This window comes from Peromyscus maniculatus, chromosome 6 (assembly GCF_049852395.1).
Source record: "Peromyscus maniculatus bairdii isolate BWxNUB_F1_BW_parent chromosome 6, HU_Pman_BW_mat_3.1, whole genome shotgun sequence".
Classification (NCBI taxonomy): Eukaryota; Metazoa; Chordata; class Mammalia; order Rodentia; family Cricetidae; genus Peromyscus; species Peromyscus maniculatus.
The window spans coordinates 48,499,893-48,516,591 of NC_134857.1; the positions used below are offsets into that span (position 1 = coordinate 48,499,893).

At 36.7% G+C, this 16,699-nt stretch overlaps 1 protein-coding gene across 1 annotated transcript in view; it reads left to right on the top strand.

Annotated features, from left to right (window-relative positions):
• Rsrc1 (arginine and serine rich coiled-coil 1) overlaps positions 1 to 16,699 on the top strand; it is a 327,279-nt gene that overhangs the window by 180,701 nt on the left and 129,879 nt on the right. The window lies entirely within an intron of this gene.

The window sequence follows — 16,699 nt, forward strand, 5'->3', positions numbered from 1 at the left end:
ATTGTGTTATTTGGTTTTTCCAAGGAATGAATTAAAATGTTGTTTCTTATGTGTTATATTTTAAGAAATTTGTAATTTTCTAGTAACTATAAATAATAAATATGTTTGTTAGCTGTCTTTATAAATAACCATTTATTCAGATTTAATCGAAAATAAAGTGAAGAATGCTTGATAATTCAGAAAAAGAACTTTTAAGATGTATTATTGGCACAAGCCATTGATTACTCGTCTCTTAATGTTTACTTGGTTACATAAACACATAAAAGTTAATGTTGGTAAAATCATAAAATCCCTTAGTGTTAATTGGTAAAATATCATTGAATAAGTTCTTTCCCCATGATGCTTTATTTCGTGGTAAAATTTTCTTTTGAGATCTACTTTTGATACTATTCCAAAGTATTTATTTCTTTATTTTTCTTTCATTCACTCAATATTTCTTTATTATTGTTTATGAAGTGTTTGTACTAATCAACAATAGAAATGACACTTATATACAAATATACAAATGTTTGCCTGTTGGTTTTTTTTTTTTAGAGTCATTAATAGTTTTTAATCATTTATCTATTTAGAGGCTATAACCACAAGGCACTAGAATTATTTGAAGACCAAGATTTAGTCCAGTTCAGGGCATGTGAGTAGGTAACATACTAAAAAACTTAACCCATATTTTTAATTATAGCACTGTGTCTATTTTGAGTTTTGACTTGTTTTTATGTTCTGCCTAACTAGATTCATATAGTTGCCTAATATCACATGATTTTTAATGATTGGCAACCTCTTTTTATACAATATTTTTGTTCTTGGAAGCTGTATTTATAAATTGAAGTTATACATACTGCTTCTTTTTAAAGAATGGCTTCAATTCTTTCATTCTATACAGTTTTCATTATAGCTCTAGCAAAAGTCATCTTTCCTAACCTCAACCCCCATGGTGAACCACAAAGTCTCTCTAAATACATTACTGCTTCGACATCATTGTTATTAGTGTGCATTTTAATTAAGCTGTAAATTCTTTAAGATTCGGTCCACTTTTCTATTCTTTCTGTATTACTCTACATATATGGAACAAATTATATATATGTGTGTGTGTGTGTGTGTGTATGTGTGTGTGTATGTGTGTGTGTGTTTGTGTGTGTGTGTGTATGTATATATATATATATATTCCTTTTTACAATGTCTAGGCAATTCTTTTAAGTTCCAAACTGTTTATTTAAATACAGATTATTCAGAATAGAAATGTAGTCCAAAATTTAAAACCAACTTTTATATTTAGGATTATTTAATTAAGTATTTTTATTTTCTGCAGTCAATTCTGTTTTTCCCTCAAAATTCAAATATTTTTTCTTGCCATTTAAGTAAATTACCACAAAGAAATTAATGATTAACCTACATATGAATTCTAAATTATAAGTCTCAGAATTCCTATACAACTTCTGTGCACCTACTGTGAGAGTACGGTTTATTAGTTGATTAAATAAATTCTATATTCTTGTAGTTGTAGTTATTATGCTTTACTGTATCCTGGACATTGCTGAAATTAGATTGTTAATATTCTTATCACATGCATATTCATAAAAGATACAAATATGTGAGGTGAGGGGATATGAATTTGATTGTAGAAATTATTTCACAATGATCCCATATATTAAATTACCACATTCTGTACCTTTAGTATGTACAGCATGTGTCACTTATGTCAGTAAAGTTTCAAAATTGAAATAGAAGGTGAAAGTTTTCTGTATAACGTGTCAAATTACAAAGCTGACCAAACTATATTTTAAGGTAGGTTTGGGCACAAAGATTAAACACTGTGAAAAAATAAATATTCATTAAGAAAGGACCCTGATAAGAATCAGAAGGTAAGAAGTACCTTTCTTTCCTTTATAAAATGTCTGTTGGGGAGGGTTGACATGGACAGAAGCACCTCGTGATACTGGAGAGGAGCTTCTAATTTGACATGTGAGTCAGCCCAGCTATCACTGAAAATGCTAGTGTACTGAGAGGACTTAATGAATCGGAATGATCTCTTGTGGATATTACTAACTGTGGCCTAAGGTGGTATTTATCTAATGGAAAGTACACAGCCAAGCAGAGTGTACATACCATCAGACAGGTGTTCCTTGAACAAGTATTTGTTGAACATCAGCCACCTGTCAGTTTCAGTGAAAGTGTGGGGAGGTAAATCACATCAGGACGGACGACCCTGTCTTCATGCAGTATAATCTAATAAATAGAAGAGACAGACATTAAAGACACTTTGTAGTCATTCTTTTGAACATGTTTTAAAAATAAAAGTACCACAGGTTGATATGAAAGCATAAAGATTTGATAAGACCATCACAACAGCATACACTGATAGAAATACAGCTAAAAACATGGTAGACCAGTAAAAACATTTTACTGCTAAGAAAATACATTGTCTTACCATGAGCCTTGATTTCTCATTGCTCCTCTGCAATTTCTATTTAAGAACCTATCCAACCAAAACTCATGCCCTTAGTGTTTTTTCAACGTTGTATCTTCCCCTCCACCCTGGTTGCCACTGCTCTTGTTAAAGCTTGTTTGTTTTCTGCACTACTCAGAACAGCCTCTGTGTTGGGTCTCTGCTTCATTCTTAGTCCCTTTAAGTTTGTGGCCATAACAGTTGTTCCCAGGTGAAGGTTTCTTCTTGGTTCCTGAAAGAAAACATTAAATTTAGCTGAAATTATTAGACAGTCTAAAGAGAAGTTTATTTAGCAATGCAAAGCAAAATAGAAGCTCCAAAAAGATTGGACTGGGCTGCAGAAAGGAGGGAGGTGGCACTTTGATTCTGCACTGTGGATTTTAGAGTAATTTCTATGAATATATGAAGGGATGGCATATTCCTGGGGCAACCGACTCTTTGCCACCTCTCCCATCATGATAGATTAGATCTGCCTTTTGTGATATTTCTTCCTATGATCCTCCAGACTAGTGGTTCTCAACCTTTCTACTGCTGTGACCTTTTAATATAGTTCCTCACATTGTGGTGACCCAAACCATAAAATCATTTCATTGTTACTTCGTAACTGTAATTTTGCTACTGTTATGAATCATAATATAGATATGTTATATGCAGGATATCTGATAAGTGACCCCCCCCAAAGGGGTCATGACCTATGAAATGAGAACCACTACTCTAGAAAATTTCACCAAAGGGAGGGGCTCTGAAATCCCAATGCAAATGGCATAGTGAAGTTGGGATCTTTTGGAGATTCAGCCCATTAATTACTGTGCATGTCTGGCAATTGGAAAAGTACTCTGGTACTTTTGTTCCTTGAGACATCAGGAAGAACCTATCTGCAGCTTCAAGAATGTTGAATCACAAAGGAATTTTCTGTCTGAAGACACAGTTTCCAAGATACAGCTTCAGTTTTCCTTGGTTTCCTCAAACCTCCCTCCTTGCCACTGCTCTGGCGAAATCTTCCTTGCTTGTTGCCTGGACTGACTATTCAGAACAGCTTTGTTGGAGTCCCACCCCCAGTCTTAGCATATTTAAATTCAGGGATACCCAGCCCCTGAAGTGATTTTTGCAAATCACTTTACTTGATCACATTACTCCCTGTCACAACTTTAATGGATCCCTATCATATGAAAGACAACCCAGATTTCTTAGATAGCCGACCCCCTGAGTGATATATACCCCCCCAACAAATTTACATCTTGCTAATCTTACCATTCTGAGCTGAGTCCCTGTTATACTACTATTTTCATGGTTTTGTCCTTGCTAGTTCATCCCCCTCCTTTCTGACCAGTTGCGGCATCATCTCCCTTGCAAGCAGTTTCCCAGATCCACTTACCCCTGAGGATAGTCCTCTGTGTCTCTGTGCATATATCCATTGATAATTCTACTTATCACAGGATTGTATTATCAGAAACCAGAAAATAGCTTCTCTTTTATATCCCTAGTGTCTAATGATAGTCACTCAGATAGTTTTGTAAATAAGTAAATGCTTTGCCTTAGTTTTGTCTGTCATATTCTGTATTTAGTAAATACAAATGTGTTAATTTTATTTTTAATGTGTATTCCCCATCATGAAAAATTCACATTCAGCCATTTGAGCAGATAGTTGGTCTTAATATGTGTGTAAGGAGTCCTCTATAAGGTCCTTGCTACCTAGTGGGAACAGTGCCATCTATTGGCTATTATCCAAATTGTATCAACTGTTAGATCTAAAATACAGCACAGTGTATTAATGGGATGTTTTTAGGAAGCCACACCTGTAAAAACTTTATCATCAGTTTTCATAAAATCTGAGCATATGCTTGACCAAAAAACTAATTAAGTAATTTAATTGTAGTGACCCTGTAAAGGAGAGTGATCTTGATATAGTAACAGAAAATGTATACTTTGGGGTCTGGTTTTGTTTATATCCTACTTTATTCCTAAAGAAATTAGGACAACTATTATTGTTTCATAGAAAATGGAACTACACATTATCCATATTCTTCTTGAGATACAGTTGATACTTGTAATTAAGATAGCATTTTATTTTTAAATAATTTGAAATTTTGAAAGATCCATAAATAGTTTCTAAGCCATATGTAATTGACTTTTAATGGGAATCCACAGAAAAAATACAAAAGATGATTCTGGGATTTTTGAGAAAATGTAACACATTTTCTCAAATGTGTGTTAAAGATAATTCATTTATGTCTTAACTTCCTTCTTTCACTGAGATTGCTTCTTCGATAGCAGTATTTTTGCATGTTAAATAAAACCATGTATAGCAGATAAACTTAATTAATGGAAATAAAACACACTGGATTTGGCTATTGTCAGTCCTACTAATCCGTGGGCATGAAGAGTTGCTACAGTGTTTTGTAATTTCAAATGAAGGTCTGTTACCCAAATATTAGTAAGCTTTCTAGCTTGTCATTTTTCTTACAAGTTTTAGAAATAGTTGGTTTTCTGTTTTGACTAAAATATTTATAACAGGATACATGGAATGATAGAGATATAATTTTTCAGAATTGGATGTCTTGTATTTTAATCGTAGGTGTTGACTTTCTGTAAGAAGAAATAAATACTGTTACCTCATTATGTTGTGGAATTTTACACTATTTCATAATGTATATCTTTGATACTAAATATAAGCTCCTGTAGTGATAATGCCCATACAGCTGTAAAGCCATAGTAATAATAATGAAATTCTAGTAATCATAATAGTAAGTAATATGTATAACTCTTACTGTGTACCTAGCACTTCAATTGAAGTCCATAGTTAATAACAAACACACTCATATGCGCACACGCGCGCACACATACACACACTCACACACACACACACACACACTTAAACTCTATGAGGGACTCATAATAAAGTCGTGCAATAATATGTTCCTCAAGAAGGTAGAAGGAAAATTCTGTCATAAAACTCAGGAACGATGGTATAAAAGCTCATACTTTTAATTTTGGGCGATTCCCAATTACAACATTATTGAAGGAATTTCAGTACTCCTATTTTCATGATTTTATAGATAAGGAAATTGAGATGTAGAGAGTCTAAATGACCTGTTTAACAACCAGCAAATAGTAAATGTCAGCCCACACTGTTAAAACCCACTCGCTCAAGAGCCCGTGTTTGTAGTATACTAAATCATCTTTCAACCAAATCTTTTACCTAAGTTTACATACTAAAAACAAAATTACAAAATAAATGAAAGTAGCATTTAAAGGAAAGGATTTAACAATCTTAATAAGGCATTGTTTACTTATGTTGAATGTCCAGTGTTGAACTTATTAGATGTTTTTTGCTTGTTTTTATGCTTCCTATGCTGCCCAACTGAAATTTATGTAATTAGATCTTAATTATAAAATTTATATCATCACTTAAATTCCGTTTTGACTGTAAGCTTATTTTAGTTACTAGACCATCCTTTCAATGATCTAGACACATTAGTACAACCAAAAATGTTTCTTTAAATACTAATCAACAATTCTTTTATTTGTTTTATTTTTATGTTTGTTTTTGTTTTAAAACAGATTGTCACAATAACCCACAGGGGTCTGGACTTCATGATCCTCCTGCCTCAACATTTTGTGTTTAGAAGTCACTGGCACGCATGATTGTGCCCAGCTCACAATAATCTTAAACAGTCTATACCTTCATGCTCACTGCTGTTGCCATGACAGACAGCTATATGCTAAGATATCTCACTACCAGTCTGAATGTTAAGAGAGAAGTGTTGGTAAAGCTCAGGCTCTATTGGTAGGGTCCTGTCTCTGTTGTCTGACAGGCCTCATTCTCCTCCCAGTGCCTTCCTGTGCCATCTCTTGCTAATCTCTCATTTGGATTGAGTGCTGTGGCACTGTTCAACATGGTCTGGTACAAAGAGAGCAAATGGTAGTGCAATCAGAAAAAAAAAAAAATCAGTGTGTCCCCTCATTTCTGTTCTTCAGTCAAGTAGTATTTTGATTTACCTTTTATAGAAATTTCACATAGAATTAATAATCTTAGAAATTTCAATTAATACAACTTGAAAAAATTAAAGGCTATATTTGAAAATCCTGTCAAGAGTCTAGATTTTTCTTGGTATTTAGTTTGAACAATATTAAAAGTCTGTGCTAAAATAGAACTAACTTTCTGATTACAAAAAGCATCTTTCAGACTTTACTGTGGTATTTTGAGTAAAATATCCCCTAATTTCTGTGGCAGTTTAGAGGAATCTTGCCTCATATGCATCCTCAAATATATGTCCAGTATTTAAATAAAACTGAAAAGGGTCATTACTGTTCCTTTTAAAGTATTCCTCTGAAACATTCTCCTGCTGACCCCACTCAGTTCTGCCAAGAATACAAGGCACTCCCCTATTGCCTATATGATGTAACTGCTTTTCCTGGTTGGACTTTAGTCAGATATTAAGGAAGGAATTGTGATGTCCTGTCTTCCTCAATATCAAAGTCTGTTAAGGGTGTTTTGTACCCTAAGTATCTAATTTGGGTTTTCTCTTTGCCTAGGGTGTGTAACTATTAAGGCCTGGGATGGAGGAGGCTGCAGGGTTGGAACCTAGAGCAGGGGAAACTTGGAGTGATGGACAGATACATATTCAGAATTTGGTGAATATAAGTTTGACAACTAACACATCATTATGAGAGTCTGTTGACTGACGTTAACTTGCTCTTCCCTGAGAGATGCCTTTCCCCTGCCCTTCTGGATTACTTTTCAGTCCAGCAGCAGCTTTCTTCACCGTTACACTACCTTTAAAATACGGGCTGATGAAAGGAATGGTGAGCAGATCAAATCCCCCAAGTGGTATAAATTATAAAATTATACCCATCAATTTTAATCAGAATAATGTTCTCCTATACCATAACAATTAAAAAATATCTGCCTCCTCCTTTTCCCTATTTAGCCATTTTTTTGTGCATAATTATTTTTATTAACAAGTTCAGATTTTTTAAATTAATTGTAATAAATTGTATTTGTTAATGTGGTACACTGTGTATATCAAATCCTTTCCCCTCATGATTAAGAGCCCCTTCTTATCCAAGACAGGAAAGGATAAGTGACTCCCTGCCCTTGAAGGAAATGTTTGTCTATGATAAGAATTGACTGGTCAGATAACTGTCTCTGAAAAGCATGTCTATGGTATCTTTTATACATCTGATCTATGACATCAAGTGCTACAGGTTTATAGTCTTAAATGCCTTCTATTGTCTCAAGAATTTTAACACTATACTAAAAACTTAATGAGAAGATTTTAGAAGTAATCTAAAATGGCTTCATTTTTAGAAGTTAAGATTATTTCTCTTGTTTGAAAAGAATAAAAATCTTATCCTGATTTCCCTATGTTTCCTTGATATTATCACTCAGGAGCCTAAAAAGTATTGCTGACTCAAGGAATACAACTTTTAAGAAATCTGAGGCTGGAGAGAGCTCTGGGAGTAAAGTGCTTGTTTGTGTAAATATGAGGACCTGAGTTCAAATCCCTAACAGGCGTGTAAAAGCCAAGCTTGATGCCACACACCTATAACCCAGTGTTGGCAAATGAGGGCAGGGATAGGAGGATCCAGTGGCCTCACTTTCTGGTCGTTAGGTCCAGTGAGAGACTAGCTCAGAAACATAAAGTGAAGAGCTTATGGTCCAGCCAGTAAGGTTTTTTCTGCCAATCCCGATGATGATAGTTCAATCCCAGGGAGCCACATGGTAGGAAGAGAACCACCTCCTACAAGTTGTCCTATGACTTCTACATGAACACCATGGTATTTTCACAACCATACTCACATAAACTAAATAAATGGAACTGTTTAAAAAAAGAAACTAAGTGAAGAACAATATAAAAAGATATCTGAAATTGATGTCTAGTCACCTCACACATGCCTGAATGAGTGCTCCCATGAGCTCTCTCTCTCTCTCTCTCTCTCTCTCTCTCTCTCTCTCTCTCTCTCACACACACACACACACACACACACACACACACACACACACACACCTCAACCAAATGTACTAGTAGGAGGATGGAAAGATGCCAGAGATAGAGCTGGAGTACTTAAACACAACTAACTCAAGCATATAAACTAGGAACTTATTACTAAAGGAGTGTGAGTAATTTCTTTTCAGAATAGTGGATATATGGAATATATAGATAAACCAACTTTGGTTGATTTTATTTATATTCATGCAGTGTTCCAGGAGCTACTTTGAGTGCTCAGGATACAATTCTGAACTATTCAGAGGGGTCATTTTTAACCTGACTGATCTTTACAACTACCTGAAAATCATTTTTAAAATCATACAGCCTCAGGTCCTAAAGGTAAGCAGTTGGGTATGTTGTTACATACCTATAGTTGCAGCTATTGGAGAGGCTAAGGCATGACTATCACTTGAGGCTACAAACCACAGGCAATTCTGAACACCGTAGAGGGACACCTGTCTCAAAAACAAGCTTCCAAAGGAGAGAAGCAACCAACAGTTATGATGCCCATCAACAACCAGCATGATGCCATAGCCGTAAGAGTGTAGTAGTGGCACCCACACCTTGGCAGTAACCCATCAACTCTCTCATTGGACATAAGAGAGAAATTATGGTACTAGAAACATAGCCAGCTACACAGGGCTAGTGAAGTTATAGATCCTGGAGAACTTGTAACCAATCCTTTACTAACTATACAATCCCAAACGACATTCCAAATATTTATTTTTATACCCACAGATAAGAGTGGTCCTTACCACTGATCAAAGGAACTTCTCTTTGCAAGAGACAGAGACCATTACAAACAAACAGACAAACAAAAACAACCAATCAAAATGCAGAATTGTGGAGCCCAGCTGCAATGGATACGTGTACAAAACAAGTTCCACACTTAAGGCTCAGGGATCATTGTGGAAGAGAGTGTGGAAATGTTTTCAGAGCCAGAGGATCAAGGAGTTTGCTGTGAGATTCTGTCTTATACTAATGTCAGAAGCTACAACCATAAAGTCTCACCAACATGACTGCCTAAATATGAGCTTAACAAGGACAATAATTGACAGTAGACTGGGGGAAAGCCCATAAGGCCTCCGTCCACTAACAGTTTGTTATTGCATACCGAAAAACATATGCATAACATATGTAACAATTAATAAAAGAAAGGGCCATGAATTTGAAAGAAGATGAGAGCTATGTGGGGGTTTGGAGGGAGGAAGAGGAAGAGGGAAATGATGTAATTATAATTACAAAAACATAAGACATTTTAAAAACCAACCTAAACATAATTCCTAAATGCAGCAAATGGATGGCTTAGCTCCTTGTGTCAGGAATAGGGGACTTCCAGCTGATCCAAACTCTTGCTGTCTTCTGCTATTGTATCCCAGAGAATGTTCTTACTCTATTCACTCCTGCAACCTTGACCCAAGCTTCTGAAAGAAGAAAAAGGGACAATTAAAGAGTTAGGAACTAACTTATATTAGTGAATTATCACTCAAATGGTAACATGAGGAGGGATGCGTTTGAAACCTCAGTTCAAATGAATGGGATTTAAAACCATTTATTAATACTTTAGAAGACTGATCCTTAGTTTAAAATAATCTAGATGCCTTTGAAATCTGATAAAAGTTGTAGATTCTCTGTGTGGAAAAATATAATTGAGGAAAGCGGAGAGTGGCAGAAGTGGTCTTACCAGAGAAGAGCACACTAATTTGTTGTTCACTGTCAAATGGACAGCCTTGAAAACATACATGCCAAGAAGATTATATGGATTGAGCAGATTATATTTAGGTATATATATATATATGAAATCACAATAAAGAGGTCATGAATTTGAAGGAGTGCAGGGAGGGTTGTGTGGGGGTGTTGATGGGAGGGAAGGAAGAATTGTAACTATAGTCTCAAAAATAAGATTAAAAATGACAAGTACATATATTTGAATGTTTACATACTCCTAATGAGTGTGCATGGCACCCATGATAAACGTGTTTCTGGTGTTTCCCAACCCTCTGTGCTGGCCTTCCTCTTGGTCCTCGTCTCCTGTATCTTGTCTCCATGCCCGTCTGCAGTCTTTCTTTTCTTCTCCGTTGTGTTTAGCCGATGTCTTCTGGTTTCTCAATAGACACTGTATTGATTCTTTGCACCTTCTCTCTACCTTCATCTCTTGCTCCCTTATTCTTCCCCTCCTTAGAAAAGTTTATCTCGTTTCTTCTACCTTTTCTTTTTCTCTTCTTACCTAACTAGAATATCGTTTTGACATGGTAAAATTTGCATGATTTTAATTTTATTGGACTATTCCATTTAAAAACATTGCAATCACTTTTTGGCTTAGAACCAAAAGGAAAAACACCATTTTTACTGTTACAAAAAAATAGCAATAGCCCTGAATTAAAATGTATCTTTTTTCCCTAATTTAACTTTTTATTGATTCTTTGTGGATTTCACATCATGCATCTCAATCCCACTCATCTCCCCATCACTTGGCATCTGCCCTCCACCCTTGCAACTCAACCCAAGATGAAACAAAATAAAATTTAAAAGAAAAGAAAAATCTCATCATAGAAGCTGTAGTGTGACAAGTGAGTCATACAGTATACCCTTTATTCCATAAATCTTCTTGCAAGTTTCACTGCAATGAGTCATTGGTCTGGCTCGAGGCCTCTGGCTTCTGCTATACTATCCATACTGGGCCTTCACTGAGACTCCTCTTGGGTATCCTATTATTGCCATATGTCATGGATATCCTGCAGCCTTGGATCTGCAGGACCAGCCCCTTGTATGTGCTCCAGTAGTTCATAGATGGGGAGGATGTGTGGGTGGACCAATTTATAGCTCTGGTTCTGGGCCTGGGTGGTTGCTGGGTTGGTCAACCCTCCAGCTCTCCCTCATCCTCAAAACTAGGGTGTGCTATCCAACACTGCCCTGGCTAGCTCACCCTCTGCAGTAAGCATCAGTGGGCGGGGCCAGCTCACCTACACCTACATCACCAGGGCCAGCTCTCCTGTGTTGCCCAAGCAAGGTGTAGGGCCACTCTGCCAAGTGCTGAAGCTCATGAGAGGCAGGTGGTGGAGGTGTGGGAGGCATCTCTTCTTTGCTCTCATCACCATATGGCAGATGAGAGGTGGGGCCAGATCTCCTGAATGCTGCAGTTGGTGAAAGGGAAATGTATCTCTTTTATCTTCATTTGAAATGCAATGTGGGGCTGGCAGGATGTTCAGTGGGAAAAAGTCACTTGCTTTTCAAGCCTGAAGACCTAAGCTTGAACCCTGCAACCTATATAAAGGTGGAAGGAGAGAACTGAGCCCATATAGTTATTTTCTGCTTTCCATTATGCTCCATGGCTATTATGTTCTTGGAGATATGACCAAATGTCTACTCATCCCAGATAGGGAAACAATGACAGACCAAAGTAAGGATATTGCCAAAATAGAACTTGGGGAATCAATGAGTTTTAATGGGGTTACAGAAATACTGAAGTTATGTACAGAATGACTCAATAACAGCTCCATCACCAAAGCCCACCCCAGCATGGGTGACAGCTCACAAAGCTGGGAACCTGGACCACATTGCACAGCCTACAGGCAGCTCAACAGGTTGAAGGTTGTCCTTTCCAAGAGCCTGGGTTGATCTGAACCTCTTCCAGGTGGCTTGGCTGGTCTCGTTTCTTCTACAGATTTCAGCTGTTCTTGGTTCTTGGCTGCTTGGTTGGGTTTTGCTTTGTCTAGGCAGCTATGTTTCTGAGTGACTCTGTTTACTCTTGCATATGGAGGGTCCTAATGGATTCGGCAGTGTCAGGAACTTTCTGAACTGTTCCAAGTTGTTTACTTTCTATTTTAATGAACTTCCCTGAAGAATATAATGTTTCAATCTTGGAGGAAACTGCTATACAACAGTGACATATACATAAATAACAATAATCATTAATACAATTTAAAATATATATAAATATGTATAATTTTAATGAATGATATATAAGTATATATGTGTATATATATATTTATATATATATATATTTATATATATATATATATATATATTCCTAACTATAATTTGACCCTTAAAGAAAATAAAAGAGGATAGTAAATGTAAAACACAGCATCCTTTTCTACATTCACATTCTTCATTGCACAGTACTCCCCACTCCCCACTCCTGTTGGCTTCAAGGTACCATTTGGTATCATTTCAACTTTTGCAGGGAGGACTCACTTTTGTATTTCTTATTAGTTCAGGTCCACTAGCATAAACTTTTTTCAGGCGTTGTGAAGATTTTAGTTTATCTTTATTTTTGTTGAATATAGAGTTACTGTTTGACAGGAATACCCATCCCCCTTCTCTTTAAATATACCATTCCTGTTGCTTATAGCTTAGCATAACTATGTGTGAAAAGTCAGATTTTTTCTTTTTTTTTCCTTCTATTGAAAATAGATTCTTTTCTCACACAATATACCCTGATCATAGTTACCCATCCCTGACTCCTCGCAGTTCCTCTCCACCTCCCCTGTTATCTGGATCTATTCCCTTTCTGTCTCTCATTAGAAGAGAACAGGCTTCTAAGAGATTGCAGTCAAACATGACTCTCTCTCTCTCTCTCTATATATATATATATATATATATATGTATATATATATATATATATATATATATATATATATATATATATATATAAAGGATAGAGCAAAACCCATCACATTGAGATTGGACAAGGCAACCAAACGGAATAGAGTGCCAAGAGCAGGTACAAAAATCAGAGACCCACTCATTCACACACTCAGGAGTCCCATAAAAATACTAAGCTGAAAGTTATAATATATACACAGAGAACCTGATGCAGACCTGTGTAGGCTCTGTGCTTGCTGCTTCAGTCTTGGTGAGTTCTTATGCTCCCTGCTTATTTAAATCAGAGAGTTTTGTTCTCCTGGTGTCCTCCTACCCTCTGGCTCTTAAAATGTTTCTGCCTCCTCTTCCACAGTGTTCCCTGAGTTCTAAGGGGAGGGATTTGATGAAGACATCTCATTTAGAGCTGTGTGTTCCAAGGACTCTCTCTCCATGTAATGCTGGGCTGTGAAGCTCTGCATCTGCTCCCATCTGCTGCCAGAGGAAGCATCTCTGATGATGGCTGGATAAGGCACTGATTTATGTGTATAGCAGAATATCATTATGAGTCATTTTATTATTAATTTTTTTTTTAGACCAGGAGTGTTTGGCCTTACCCTCGAGCTCTAGGTTATCTAGTCTCTGGTTCTTGGTCACCCAAGCACCGTCAGGTATGGGTTCCATCTTGTGGAGCAAGCCTTAAGTCAAATCAGACGTTGGTTAGCTAGTCTCACAAATTCTGTGCCACCATTGCCTCAGTGATCTTGCAGGGAGGACAGATTGTAGGTCAAGGGTTTGTGGCTGGGTTGGTGTTTGTTTCTCTTTTGGAAGCCTACAGAGTATCTTCCAGCATCAAAGACACTAAAAGGTAGGGATGAAGGCTCCATGTGGGCACCAGGTCATCTTCTCTGTGTTCAATGAGTTGAGTGGGTGTTGTTCTTGGTAATGGGGCCCAGATGTCAGTTTTCTGAGAGCAAACCATTGTCTTAGCTACAGCCTGAATTGTTTGAGAATTTCGATGTAACCCCCTTAGCCAACAACTCAGTTGAATGTAACCCAGTCCCACTAACTGGAAGACTCATTTGGTGACAAGAGATGGCCAATTGGGACTCTATATCCTCCACTATTAGGAGACCTCATCTGAGATAACCTTCATATATTTAAGGAAGTTTCCACGGCACTAGGTTTTCATATCATCCTTAAAATGCCCCTTCATTCCATCTGTCTCTGTACACTCTCTCCCTCAACCCTACTTCCCCCTCCCTCCCTTATCATCTCACTCCTGTCCCCACCCACCACCAGTCCACCTTAAAATCTTCTAGTTTCCTTTCCTAGGGAGATCCACATGTGCCACTCTATGCCTGACCTCTCTGGGTCTACAGATTGTAGGTTGCTTATTATTTATTTAATTGCTAATAGCCATATATACATGAATACATACCATATTTATCAGACTGGGTCTGGGTTACCTCACTCAGGATGATTTTTTTTTTCTAGTTCCGTCCATTTGCCTGCAAATTTCATGATGTCATTTTTTTTTTTTTTTTGCAGATCTAATAAGTTTATTCTGGGAGTGTGTGTACATTTTATAATATTTCTTAGAGAGTTTCTTGATGTCATCATAATTTCCCCCTCCACAAATCACAGCTGTGGAGTTCCCCTTATATGTTCATCATGAGATGTGAATTGGGTAAACTCTAGATTCAAGCAAAGCCAACAACCTTTGTTCATCTTGCCCTCTTTTCTGGTTACAACCAAGCCTATCACAGACTCTCTTGCTGCCCTTCATATCCATGCTCTCCTCTTACACAAGTATTTCAGTCAGGATACTATTGTTGTAATACAACACCATAACTAAAAGAAAATTGGGGAGAAAAGGGTTATTTTCTATCATTCTTTATCACATGATGTCATTTTCTAAACAACTGAGTCATAATCCATTGTGTAGATGTACCACATTTTCTTTATCTATTGAACAGTTGAGAGACATCTAGATTGTTTCCAGTTTCTGGCTATTAAGAATAAAGCAAGGGTCTTTGTGGTAGTATGGAGCATCTTTTGGGTATATGACCAAGAGTGATATAGCTGGGTCTTGAGGTAGATTGATTCCCAGTTTTTTGAGGAACTGCCATATTGATTTCCATAGTGACTATACAAGTTTACACTCCACCAGCAATAGAGGAATGTTCCCATTGCTCCACATTCCCACCAACATGAGCTGTTACTTGTGTTATTGATCTTAACAGTTCTGACAGGTATAAGATGGAACTTCAAAGTCATTTTGATTTGCATTTCCCTGATGGCTAAGGATGTTGAACATTTCTTTAAGTGTTTCTCCGCCATTTCAGATTCCTCTATTGAGAATTCTCTGTTTAGATTTGTACCTCATTTTTTAATTGGATTATTTGGTTTGTTGATGTCTTTTTTCTTGAGTTCTTTATATAATTCAGATATTAGCCCTGTATTGGATATGGAGTTGGTAAAAGTCTTTTCCTGTTCTGTAGACTGCCTTTTCTTTCATTGACAGTGTCCTTTGCCTTACAGAAGCTTTTCAGTTTCATGAAGTCCCATTTATTAATTGTTGTGCCTGCTCTATCGATGTTTTGTTCAGAAAGTCTTCTCCTGTGCTGATAAATTCAGGGCTATTCCCCACTTTCTCTTCTGTCAGGTTCAGTGTATCTGGTTTTATGGTGAGGTCTTTGACCCTCTTAGACTTGAGTTTTGTGTACGTTGATAGATACAGATCTAGTTGCATTTTTCTACATGCAGACATTAGTAGCATTAGTTGAAGATGCTGCTTTTTATCCAGTGTGTATTTCTGGCATCTTCATCAAAAATCAGGTGTTCACAGATATATGGATTTATAACTGGATCTTCAATTTGATCCCATTGATCAATGTGTCTGTTTTAATGCCAGTACCATGTGATTTTTATTATGATAGCTTTAGCTATCCTCAGTTTTTTGTGTTTCCATATGAAGTTGAACTTTCAAAGTCTCTAATGAATTCTTTTGGAATTTTAATGGGAGTTGCATTGAATCTGTAGATTACTTTTGATAAAGTGGTCGTTTTTACTATATTAATCCCACTGATCCATGAGCTAGGACAATCTTTCCTTCTGATATCTTCTTCAATTTCTTCACAGACTTGAAGTTTTTATCATACAAGTCTTTCACTTGCTTGAGAGAGCTACCCCATGGCATTTTACATTATTTGAGGCTATTGTGATTTCCCTGATTTCTTTCTCAGTCCATTTGTCATTTGTATATAGAAAGGCTACTGATTTTTTGTGAGTTAATTTTGTATCCAGTGAGTTCCCCAGTGGAATTTTTAGGGCCACGTACATTTACTATCATATCACCTGCAAATAATGATACTTGTCTCCTTTGTATTCAATTTGTATCCCTTTGGATCTCCTTCAGTTGCTGTAGCTAAGACTTAAAGTATTATTATATAGGATAGTTTTGGGGAGACTGGACAACCTTTTCTTATTCCTGATTATAGTGGAATTGCTTTGAGTTTTTCTTCATTTAATTTGATGTTGACTATAGGCTTGCTACTGCCTTTATTTTGTTGAGGAATGTACTTTGTATCTCTAAGGACTTTTATCATGAAGGGGTGTTGGGTTTTGTCAAAGGCCTTTTCTGCATCTAATGAGATGATCATAGTTTTTGTCTTCC